Source organism: Limulus polyphemus, unplaced genomic scaffold (genome assembly GCF_000517525.1).
Source record: "Limulus polyphemus unplaced genomic scaffold, Limulus_polyphemus-2.1.2 Scaffold711, whole genome shotgun sequence".
Taxonomy (NCBI): domain Eukaryota; kingdom Metazoa; phylum Arthropoda; class Merostomata; order Xiphosura; family Limulidae; genus Limulus; species Limulus polyphemus.
In genome coordinates, this window is record NW_013666321.1 from 216176 (window position 1) to 228757 (window position 12582).

The 12582-nt window shown below is 33.0% G+C and overlaps 1 protein-coding gene across 2 annotated transcripts in view; it reads right to left on the reverse strand.

Annotated features, from left to right (window-relative positions):
* Positions 1–12582, reverse strand: part of LOC106460111 (serine/threonine-protein kinase mig-15-like) — a 104864-nt gene that overhangs the window by 76097 nt on the left and 16185 nt on the right. The window lies entirely within an intron of this gene.

The following is a 12582-nucleotide window of genomic DNA, read 5'->3' on the forward strand; positions in this document are numbered from 1 at the left end:
AATTGCGAATATTGACAGATTCTGTATTGGGAAATTCTAGAAAGTTTCTATGTAATATGTTTCGTACAGGGATAGAACTTCGATTATGATTTCTACAAAAAGTCCAGATAGGGTGACTTATTATACAGTACTGATACGCAGTAAAGAATCACCAGGGAAGGGCGGTTTCGATAAAAAAAAAAACACACGTTAGTGTCGTTATTTTTGGAAAAAGTAAAACGGTAAGGAGGATAATATAATATCCAGAATCAACAGTATTTTCAGTTGTTCGTCAGCATCTATCAAGTTTAGAAGTATTAGATTCAATAAAAGAAATCTTTTGTATAACAAAAATGTTATTACACACTGGACTATCCCATAATAGAAATAGTTCTTCTATGGACACATCTACATACATTTAGAGGAGAGGCCAAATAGATCAAGTAAGAAAGCAAGAGATACCGAGTCACATTGCCATTTATTTTTTTGCTAAAACGGATACCTTTATGTTTATTTTTTTAATAAGCCTGTAGAGAATAAAAACAAAAGACACTGCTTATGTCTATTAAGTTCTATACCCATCTATTAGCTTCTGCGTTCCTGTTGAGTAAAATTATTTCTCATCCATTTGATTTCCATTTTTATGAAATAAACACATTAATTTAGAAACAAAATTTTAATGAAAATCTTGTAATACAGATACAATTATATACATTCTTACTTATATTTTATATTTTAGAAAGGTTCAACAGGTGAAATAAATTTTATCAAAAGTTGTAAGTCGTGTAAAATTAAACTTAAGGAACACAAATAACATTTGCTTCATATAAACAGTAAAATATTTGCATATAAAAAAAAAACTCACCACGAGACAGAAGTGACAAAGTTTGGGGCATCGTCTTTCTGGACTATGTATAACCTAAGACATTGCGGCGTATTATGTACGATGCCTAAGTGACGTCACCACCTAAAGAGAAGCCTTTTGCTTGTGAACTTCTACCTTTAGAATATCGTTCATGCTATCTAATGTTTCCGTTATCATACAATACGAAATGAAAAACACGGACGTCTATTTAAACGCGCGTGTGTGTGTGTGTGTGTGTGCGCGTGTGTGAAATAAGTTTTTGAAATGCACAAAATCCGTGAAATTTGACGTCTTTATTGAATAAATTTTCATACTTTAATATATATTTAAATCACATAATGCCTTACATTTTTGAGTTTAAAAAACAATCAAGCTACTAAAAGTAGAATTAAAGGAGCTGTCCCAATAAATATGAGAAAAGTCGTTCCTTGAAGTGTTTTAAAAAAATTATAAAAACTTGTGAAAAGATCAGCTGAAATTTCATTAATATTTATCAAATACTTCACTGTAAATGAAGGATAACTATTCTTCTTTCATGAACGTATTGAAAAGCATACGTCGCGTTAAAGAAATGATAAAAGATTAAGCAACGTAGAAATGGATTTATACATCAAAATACACACACATTAATCACCAATATCCATAAGATGGCGTCTTAGATGAAATATTTTTTTTTTTACAAATGGCTTCAGATACAGTCACGTACCGAAGTAAAAATCAATACAACCAACCCTCTTGAAAAGTAAAATATTCTCCAATTACCTTTCAATAATCACTACAATGCTAAAGACATTACAGAAATATTGAAAGCCATAATGTAAAAAATCGTGTCAAAGTTTATTGAACGACATGTACAACCAAAATATGTATTTTGAAACTGACGTCACTATATAACATTCATATCTAAGTATACATATAGCTAGAAAAAATAGCATTAAATAATTTTGGGCTCCAAAACAGAATAGTGAATGTATGACTGATATATATATATATATATATATTTATCCTGTCAAGTTTTTAATCGAAGAAAACTTTACATACATGTAGATATTGTATCACAAACTGGTTATAAGGACAAGGATCCATGGTTCTTTTCCTCAGTAAATCCTCTTCCTGCTAACGATGTTACAGAAGATGATGCAGCGAGACAATAAAACATACCCATCTTATACTGGTTTGTATTTCTTAACAAAATTATTCCGTTTTGAATCAAATATCCAGTAAATTGTAACAGTAAATTGAAGAGGCCAAGATTCGCGGTCTCTGCCACGCAATCCCAACATGACCAATTCTGACACCAAACAAATCGAAAACTGTCTATGTCACTACTTGGGACATGCAAGAAAGTATCTTTGTACCAGATCCCATGTAAGTTGGTTGACATACACATGAATAGTTCACGAAAAACCCAAATTGTGCTTTCCTTGCTGAAAAATTGAGCAAAAGATAAAAATTCCAAAACTGTATACATCTCTGTTTGGGACCTGTAAAAAAGTACCAAATCCCATGTAAATTGGCCGAAATACGGCGTAGTAATTGTCGAAAAAACCTAAAATTATGCCGTCCCTAATTTAGCAGTGAAAGACCAGAGGGAAGGCAGCTAGTCATCACCATCCACCGTCAACTCTTCGGTTACTCTTTTAACAACGAATGGTGGGATTGACCGTCACAATATATCACCCCCACGAGCATGTTTGGTGGGACGGGGATTCGAACCCGCGACCCGTAGATTGCGAGTCGCGCGCCCTAACAAACTGGCCATGCAAATTCCTAGTTTTATTATAAGTTAATTGTTACGAAGTCGATTAGGAAATTAAGATTGTTCGTTGCGAGATGGAACAAGATTGTAAGATAACTTATCAGGGGCTCGGGTAGGGTGATAGGTCAAAACGATGTGCTGTTCCATAAGATCGTAAGTTTAGTTATTGCGGGAAACATGATAACTGTTGTCTGCCTTGGAAAAGTATTAAGTGTTTGTCTAGGTGTTTTTTTTTGTTGTTGTTGTTGTGTAGTCCGCACGAAAACACGTTATCCCACTTTATATTCTAGTGTGATTCTTTGTATAACACGTTTGAATTATGACGACAGACTGAATATTTTCTCATTAACTAACGTGGAAAAGTTTGGCCATAGATCTGCTAATTTTCAAAGTAAAGACATTAATATCATAAATAATAAACAAGAAGCCTGAAAAAAATATAAACATATTATTTCTTAGTCCAAGATATTACTCCCTTATTTAAGTGAATGCGAGTTGTTCGGGGGGGGGGGGGGTATACAGGTTTGTGGTGATAACTTCAATTATCTAGTTTCCCTCAGGACAAGTATATACTTGAGAAAGGCTATAACATGTTATGAATTAAGACAATTTCTTGACATTTTTCATTTGATGGGCAAAATGTGTTTCTCTATTTTATGATAAAGCCTAATGTTTCAAAATTAAAGTGCATTAAGGCTGACAAAAGTTTATCTGAAAAGATAATAATGAACCTCACAATCAAACAAGTCACTAAAGTACTGATCATCTGGGAGATGGGTTAGTGTATCTATAAATGTAACTGCCCTGTATAATTAAATATTTTTTTAAATAAGTTTTTCAAGAAAGCTCATACATGCAATTTATACGCACGAGGACCTAGCTTCAATGTAATGTGAAAAAAAAGGTTCTAAGGTCACGTGGCCTGTAATACCTAAGGGAATGGATACACACTTGTAGATCTGGGCCAGGAATGTACGGAAGACTCGTAAACAGCATTTAACCTGAAATTTAGTCAGTAACCTTGACTTTGTTACGCACAGAATAAGTTTTAGAATCTCACTAGAGCCTTTACACACACTCAAACACATATAAAAAAAAAGGTCAGATACATTTTCTCTAAGGAAAAACAAGTGTACTACATATTTTTTTCTGTTCTACCATCACGGATGAAAGATATGTAGTCTTTTCTTCGTTTAGATGTAGCACTCGTGATATAGTTTGAAATAAACATGCATTTGCTCACATTATAATTGTATATAGTCCGCATATAATAAGAGATTTGTTACTCAATGTATGCGTGTACTTTTTACTTTTCAGTATATTAAAACTGTACACTTAAATATTTGCTCCACCTATGATCATATAAAATAGTTTCAACCACTTTCACATGATGTTAAATTCAGGTCTTACAGAATATCCTGAAAAAATCGCTTATGTACTGTGTTAACATTATATTCTGAACGAAACATTAACAAGCTGTCATTGTGCCCATAACAAAAGGTTTTATTTATAACTTTTTTTTCTAATCTTGATTGTATATTAGAACGTTGACATATTATCATAACAATAAAGAGATGCAATTTATTATCACCTGAATGTTACATTTCCTGTACTTTAAAACACTTGATTCAACGGAATATGATCAACAAAGCAATGGATCAACACATGACCTCATACAAGCGGTCATTCAAAGTTCAAGAACACGTTGCGCCAGGAGGTAAAACTGTAATTGGGGTTTTATCGGCCGTTCAGTGAACTTTTTTACAGTCTTTCCCAACAAAATAGCAATGCGTGCATGCGAACATGACACTCCAAGTTGAGTGGTTACAGTCCAATGGATAAAGTAAGTACATCTGATCCAACACTTAACGGGTTATAAAACTAAACCTATTATAGGTAAAATACATTGAAATAATTCAATAGCTATTTAGGTAGGTTTATACAGATACATAAAACGTTCAGAAACTTCTTTGAGTCATCCAAAATTAAATAAAAAGATTTTTGGGAACCAATGATAACATTCAAAAGAAGTTAGGCAACTTATTAGTACTGTGTTATGATTCTTCCGCCAACAACGTATGTATCAAGACTAAAGTATACGTATATCAAAGAATATCTTAATGAAAAAATGCGTGAATCTGGAACGAGTTTCAAAGCGCTAACGCGAGTTGGTTGTTCAAGTTTGTAGTTCATCAAAATGAGAACCATACAAGAAACTGCAGCGCATGCATGTTGTAATTCTGGCTGTAAATTTATCTTTAGAATCAATAACTTCATTCATACTCTGTTTTAAAAGACCGTTATTTTTTACATACTTATGCAAAACATTTGATACAAATATAAATACTTAACACCAACAGTTAATAATGTCCTATGTATATTTGAAATATTTAGACTGGGTAATGTCTGGGTTCTGTCACAGAACTTTACAAAGTAAAATGATACATTGAATTTACTGAACAACCTGAAATTTTGTGTTGTTTATAGAGATAATGTGGAACAGATGTATACAAGCGTATGACACAGCTAAAGATAGCAAGTTTGATTAAATGACATGGGGTTTAACGAACACACTGTATTCTTAAATTACTTTATTTACACAGCGTGTCTTCAGTGGCAAGAAATAAGTACTACAAATAAATAAGGTAGAATAAGTAAATGACATGACGTCACGAATGTCATGCGTTACGACTGTTTTCCTCTGCTTTTTCGTGGAGGGGGGGAGCAGGTCTTGTGCTTTGAATATTAGTTTATTATACTATAATAAACTATACTTTCACGTTTCAATACGCGAATTCTTGATTTCTTCTCTACCAGAAATTTAAATACTGGTTTGCTTGTTTGTTTTTATGTAAGCCTAAAGTAACAAAGCTCCGAATTTAGCATCACAAGAAATAAATTCTTGGTTTTGCTTCTCTCCAGAAGCTCAATAGAAAAATAATCTTAGTGACTCTCGCCCGTTTATCTCAAAGTTAAAACCAGATTAACATAGACTGTTGTGGTAAAAATAAGTACGTGGATGACACCCGACATCACGATTTAAACAAATGAAATTCGCTCATACACTGTGAAAGTGACGGGCATGCACTCGAGTTGATACAACTATTTGTTTTATTTTTAGTATCACCAAAATATTGAGAGTCATGTCAAAAAAAGAAAAAATATGTACATTTCTTAAAACAGTGGTTTTCAAACTGTGTTCCCTGGTGTTCCGCAGTCATCAGAGGTTCTCAACAAAGATAAGAGGTAATGGCGGTTGTTGTTTTTTTGTTTTCAGTTATTGAGTGCTAAACCGTCAGGGACCAAATGTATTTTTAAAAATTACGAGTCAACATAATACTTTTGTATATCTATTTACAATTTTAAACAAACAATACTATTACGAATGTGGTCATTTTAATCTAAGCTAGGCTTCAAGAATGGGTTAAGAGTTGGGGTAAGGAATAAAATAAGAGGGTTACATGAATTCTTAAAGTTTGAGAACCACTGTCTTAGAAGAAATAAACCTCCCAGAAATAGCCACAACGAATAAACAAACAAGATGATGACTATAAAATGTATATAAATAGGGTGATTTACCCAAAAAGCACATGTAAAGCCATGCGAGTATTTACTATTATCCAGTTTGTATATAAAATACACCAAAAAAACAACAAAAAACAGGGCCTTGTATAGTCAAAAAATGACACGCCAGACGTAAGGACGAAGCAATGTGTAAACAAACTCAGCTACGTTTTAGATAATAGCTAACACATACACAAAAGCATAGATAAGGATATAAACTCAGCTATAAAAGGATAAAGGAATATTCATATAAACAGATTAAGAAATAAAAATGAACCTGGTTACAATAGATACATATACAGCAATAACCAACAAATATGGAAGTAAACATGGGTATAAAAATGTAAATATATAAAATACACGTACAGCAATATAAAGATGGATAATTAAGAATAATTAAGGGACTTGTACAACAATAAATCAGATGGGCAGGTATGAAAAAGACAATAAGATAGGTGTACGACCATACAAATAGATTGAAGGATACAGAAGTAAACTCATTATTAAACAAGGGAGATTTGAAATTATTTTAGGCGGGATTGGACTAAATTAATCCATGAGACCTTTATTTCCCCTTTTTATCTATATACTACTAAAACTCTGATATTGTTTGTTTGCTTGTCTGTAATTAAATACATCAAAAACGGCGCACAATAGCGCCATATTTGTAATGAAATGAGAATAGAAACAGAATAAAATCGAGCCACGGGTTACCAAGTTAGCGCCGTTTTTCGGGTCACTTTTATTAAAATTTCCAGCATGAGTAATTTTGCATCACACTACCGTCCGCGCTCTTTACGAAACTTCATTGGGCCACGGGTTACTGAGTTAGCGCCGTTTTTCGGGTCACTTTTATGAAAATTTCTAGCATGAGTAATTTTACATCACACTACCGTCCGCGCTCTTTACGAAACTTCATTGGGCCACGGGTTACTGAGTTAGCGCCGTTTTTCGGGTCACTTTTATGAAAATTTCTAGCATGAGTAATTTTACATCACACTACCGTTCGCGCTCTTTACGAAACTTCTTCGTTTAAATCTATTTCCCTGTCAACGTTACCATCTTCATTAAAAGGCGTAAGATGACAAAAACAAGATCTTGAAGAATTTATAAATATTGTGCCTTAGTTATGGTAGGTAATTCGAAGTGTTACTGTTTCTTATTTGTAGAAGGTTTAAGAGGAAAGACAACAACATAATGAACTAATTCATTACAATACCTGAAAACACTGACTTCACTTTTTTGAAAAATGAAATGGTCTTTCCTTTTACTCCCGATCAACAATCAAATATCTTTTCTTGAATTATGAATAACACGAATGGATTGAAATATTTAATTAAATTATCTCAAAATAAACCTTCGTTTCGGTGCAATATTGAAATTAGCTTGATTGAAGTTAATACAAGAGATATCCCTGATCTAAACACATTTTTTATTATCTGAGTGTATTAATACCTTGCATCATAAAAGCGATCAATTTTCGGTGACATCAAACTACCTAACCAATTGTCAAACAGTGTCAAAATGTAGTTCTGATACAATCTTTACCACTGCGACTTCGTATGGGCTGTGACTGTTAGTTACTTGCTAATATTCTAATACTTACATTCTAATATTTTATTTGCCCTTAATGTATTTAAAGAAATCCTTACTGTTAATTTTTACATTTTCAGCCAACCTTTTTTCATATGTCCTTTTTGATGTCCCAACTTCCTTGATCTTCTAGAATCTTTTAGATCTCCTTTCATACCAGTCAATTTAAAGTTCTTAAATTTGTGATGCTTTTCTTTAATTTTATCCCTTATACATTTTGTGAGCCAGCCTGGCGTTTTACTTGCAGCTACCCTTTTCTTTCTTTAATGATTATGTTTATCGTGAATATTTAAAAATTTATCTTAAAAAGTTTTCCACATTTGATCAGTGCCTTCAAATACTTCAGCTGCCCAATTCTCAATGGATAATTATTGTCGCATCCCTTCAAAATTTGCGTTTTTGAAACTTGTGACCAAAATATCATTATTCCTGATCTCCAAACAGCAACATATCGAACATAATGGAACAATGATCGCTTGCACCCAGATGTTCCCCAATTTCCATCTTTTCAACCACTTCTGTATTAGAAGTTAACAATAAATTGAAAATAGTATAATTTCTAATAGGTTCTTTGACCAATTGGTGAAGAAAACCATCTTGAACAGTTTTCAAAACATTTCTCCGTAGCATTTCCCAATCTATATGCCTGAAATTCAAATCACCTACAATTATGATCTCATTAACAGCTGAAATCCTAATCTCATTCTAAAGTTTCTCATTTATTTCAGCAGTATTATGTGGTTGTCTGTAACAAATTACCACTAAATGCCTTTTCCCTTTATATCCGCTAATAGACACCCAAATGGATTCAACCTCCTTGATATTATCTTTGATATCCTCAACATGTAAATATCTTTATTTTTTAACTTGTTGAAAATAAGAATAAAGTATTTGATACAAAAAAGGATATTATTTTAAGTATACTCTCCATCATTATTCTGGTAATACGAAACCTCAGAGGCTTTGAATAATTTGTGTTCTGAAGATTGTGTGTTTCCTACGCGTATTTACAGAATTCCAGCATGTGTCTACAAGCATCAGTGTTAACAACGAATCGATTGGCGTGCACAGGTCTTCTTCGGGTTAAAAAAAAAATCGGTTGATAAGTAGCAAGACAGATAAGGAGGTAATGGAACCATTCTATTATCTACCATTCATGAAATTATGAAAACATCTTGCTGCAGAGACAATAAACTGGAGTCTCGTGACAGAATCAGCGTTGTTTATATTTCTTTATTATGAGTGTTGGTATGATTATGTCCACCACAAACGTCTTTCTTCTGTATATTCTCAGGCTAGATGCTTGGTCATATAATGATTTTAATAAGAGCTACGTGACAAGGAAGTGCAATGGACACCCGTCTGTTTGGCATGTATCTATGTTTATATAATTACGGTTATTTCCTGTATAGTTAAGAGTTAACAACTTTCTCTAATCCGACATGTTTTATTGTTCCGTACAATTTTTTGATATATAATTTAGATCAATCACAAATAAGTTTACATTCTCATTACGTATTAAACATAGTTTACAAAACAACACAACCATATAACAGTTACAAAACATTTCCTTATTGCACCAACGTCCCACACCTTCGTTTGTTTTTATTTGTTGTTTTACACCAAAGATAAAACACAACGACTTTTGTTTTACATAAGGTCGAGTTTGTAGTAACAACATAAAATTACAAAGCTTCAAAATAATACCACCAGCATTGTGAGTTAACACTGTTGCGGCCTTTTATAACTACATCACGAGGTCAATGGCTAGACACACCTCGGAAGCAACAGAAGATATAAGGTTTTATTTAAATGAGAATATTATTCTATAGTTATTTTGAGGAAAATGATTTACCGTGCGCGTAAGCGTTATAAGGGACTACTTACAACGTATTTTCAAGATGTGTCAACCAACGATTATAGTTTATCATCTGAATGTGTGTTTTGTTAAACAGATACTAACGGAGGGGATGGAAATTGTTCTAGAAGATTTACTGCCAGTCCGATTGTCGATTGCTAATGAATGCGTGAAACGAAGTTGACGTCGTCCTTCATCGAGAGTTTGCTCTGGTTATTCAAATAAATCACGTTCCTTATAGATCATTGGAATGATGTAATCTGTGGAATATTCGAGAAAGAGGTTTTCCGTGCGTTTATGGACCGTGTGAAAGAAAGATCGATACTATTTTTGAAATTATTTATTATGTTCAGAAAGTACTAAGTAGATAAGTTCAAGCCAATGTTATTTATTTTTGTGTTGGATGTATTATAGGCCTAATAATAACTGAATTAGAAGGCCATAAAGGTAATTCTGGTTTTCATTAGTTTAGCCTGATTTTCTGGATATCCTGAAGGTAACATTGAAGTTTGTAAGTGTCTGACGTTTAATGTGATTTGTGTATGCAGTGTGTAGAGAAGGTTGAGAATCAGAAGTAGGTTGTCAATAATGTCAAGTTCTAGGTCTTCACGTCCTCAGAATAGGAAGGAGAGAGAGAACCTTAAAGGGTTTCCTAAGATCTTTGTTAATATATTTTAAGGACTTTCACGTGGGTGCTGCGAGCACTAACTATAGCTGACAAAGAAATGTCTGTTTCCGTTGCTGTGGTCAAAATGACCTTTTCAAAACTAGCCTATCGCAATTTAAATGCGACCTACAGTTAGTCAGGTGAAACTGGATAGTCACATCAGGATTCCATTCAACAGTTATGCCGCCTCAAGAATCAAATGCGGTGAATTAATCCAGTAATACGCAATTTTTCCTTTTTTTTTATTTAATGACTATCCTTTTCCTAAACCTACGTTTTGTTGTACCCTCTTCTGCACTGTACATGTCGTTCTCCCATGTTAATTATAATTACTAAATTATTTAATAGTATCAGTATCTCTCCGGTAGTTTTAAAACTTCGTTATTCTTGAATTCGTTCTTTGAGATATAATTTATATGCTCCAATAGTCATAGTTACGCGTCTCCCTACCGACTCTCCACGTCCCCTTGAGTGCGCACACCCATAATTTACTCCCCGCGGATCTAATGTATTACTTTCCAAAATGAAAATTCGAAAGGTGTGCCCATGAACTGTGAACTTGTTGTATAAGTTGATACACTTCATGACCTGCGCCCACATTAAAAGCGTGTACGTGTGAAATAAAGAATTGAAGACCTGTAAACTCTGGAATAATGTTGCAAATGTATTGTCACTACCATTCCAGTTTGTATGAGGGAGTGGTATCATTTCTAAAAATTCTTAAGCTACTAATATACTTAGGCCAGTCCTGACTACAGGTGTTAATAGTATGGTCATAATAATTATACATAATAAGTTTATTTGTGGGAATAGAGTTTAACGGAAGAATCTGCATCTAACTTAATATGGCATGGACAATATCTAATTTACTGAATTGTTTAATAGGTAGCGCCCTTTCAAAACATTTTCCACGCATTTATCTAGGTAACACAGTTGTGGAACGCTATGTTTAAAGAACACTTTCGTGTTTCGTAGTGGCTGAAGAATAAAGTGAGTAACTGTTTCACAAGGTTGGTCATCTCGACACATGGTGGTGCTTTCTTCTAAAAATCCTTCATCACATTCGTCAGGGGTAACACCGAAAGCTTTACCCTAATCAGAAAAAAAAACAAAAAAAAACACTATTCAAATAAGCTGAATTCCGTAACGTTATTGCCACAACGTTTAAAAAATGTATATAAAATTGAAATAACATACAAATAAGTTTCAATAACTGTATCCTTTCAACATATTTTTACATAAGGTAAATGGTATTTTTGTAGGCTATCTTTTTAATAACGTTTGTATTATATTATTATTTTGGCTAGAAGGCTAGAGGGATTTTGATGCCACATGATGAGCGCGTGGCTTAATGATCTGAAACTTCTTAAAAGTTTTAGAACAGTTTGAGATAAATAAAAAACGAATTAAGCTAGAATATAAATTACTGGTTTGAGAATTTGTTACAGTGTATGATTAGTTATTGAGTTAGCGAGTTTATTAGTCAGCTGTCTGTTACTTCAATTATGTGAATGATTTTAGTATTAATACTACTTACTCTAAAATTGTAAAGGACAAATGTAATGCAGTTTAAAAGCAGTACCTCGTGTGTATTGTTTATCAAACTGCTGTCTATGATTTCCGAAACGAAAAACAATTGTAGTGTTACATAAAGTGGGTTAATCAACTGAACATAAGTAGTATAATTTCCTCCGTACAGACAGTAAATGTCTGAACTACAAGTAATTACTTGACAATTACAACAAAAATACTAGAAAGTTCATCTACTGAAGTCTTACTAGAGTGAGTTGTTTTTGAGGTAATGTTAGGTTTGATGTATACCTTACCCTGAAATAATACATTTGAATTGCTGCGGTTAAGTAAGTAGTTTTTTCATAAACACAAGTATCTTCCATTAATACAAGCTGTCATAACGTTTCTATTGCTATTTACTGAGTTCACAGAAAATGTTAAACAATCGCTTACTTGCTAATTTTCTCTACTACGCGTATGCACTTTCCCGTATCTCTAGTATATATTTCGTTGAAACATTAGCTGAGTTTTAAATTAAATAAATAAATCTAAAAACAAGCGATATTTACAATACATTAGACTGAAAAATATACCGTATATTTCGGTAAATATACCGCACTTTTTTGCCCCAAAATTTGATGTCAAATCTGCTTGCGTCCTATACACCAAAGTTATGAATAATATATATATATATATATATACGATATATACAAACCATGCGTAAATATATTTAAATAGGCATACATAGTTTAGTTCAATTGAATGTGTTATTTATAACAATAGTT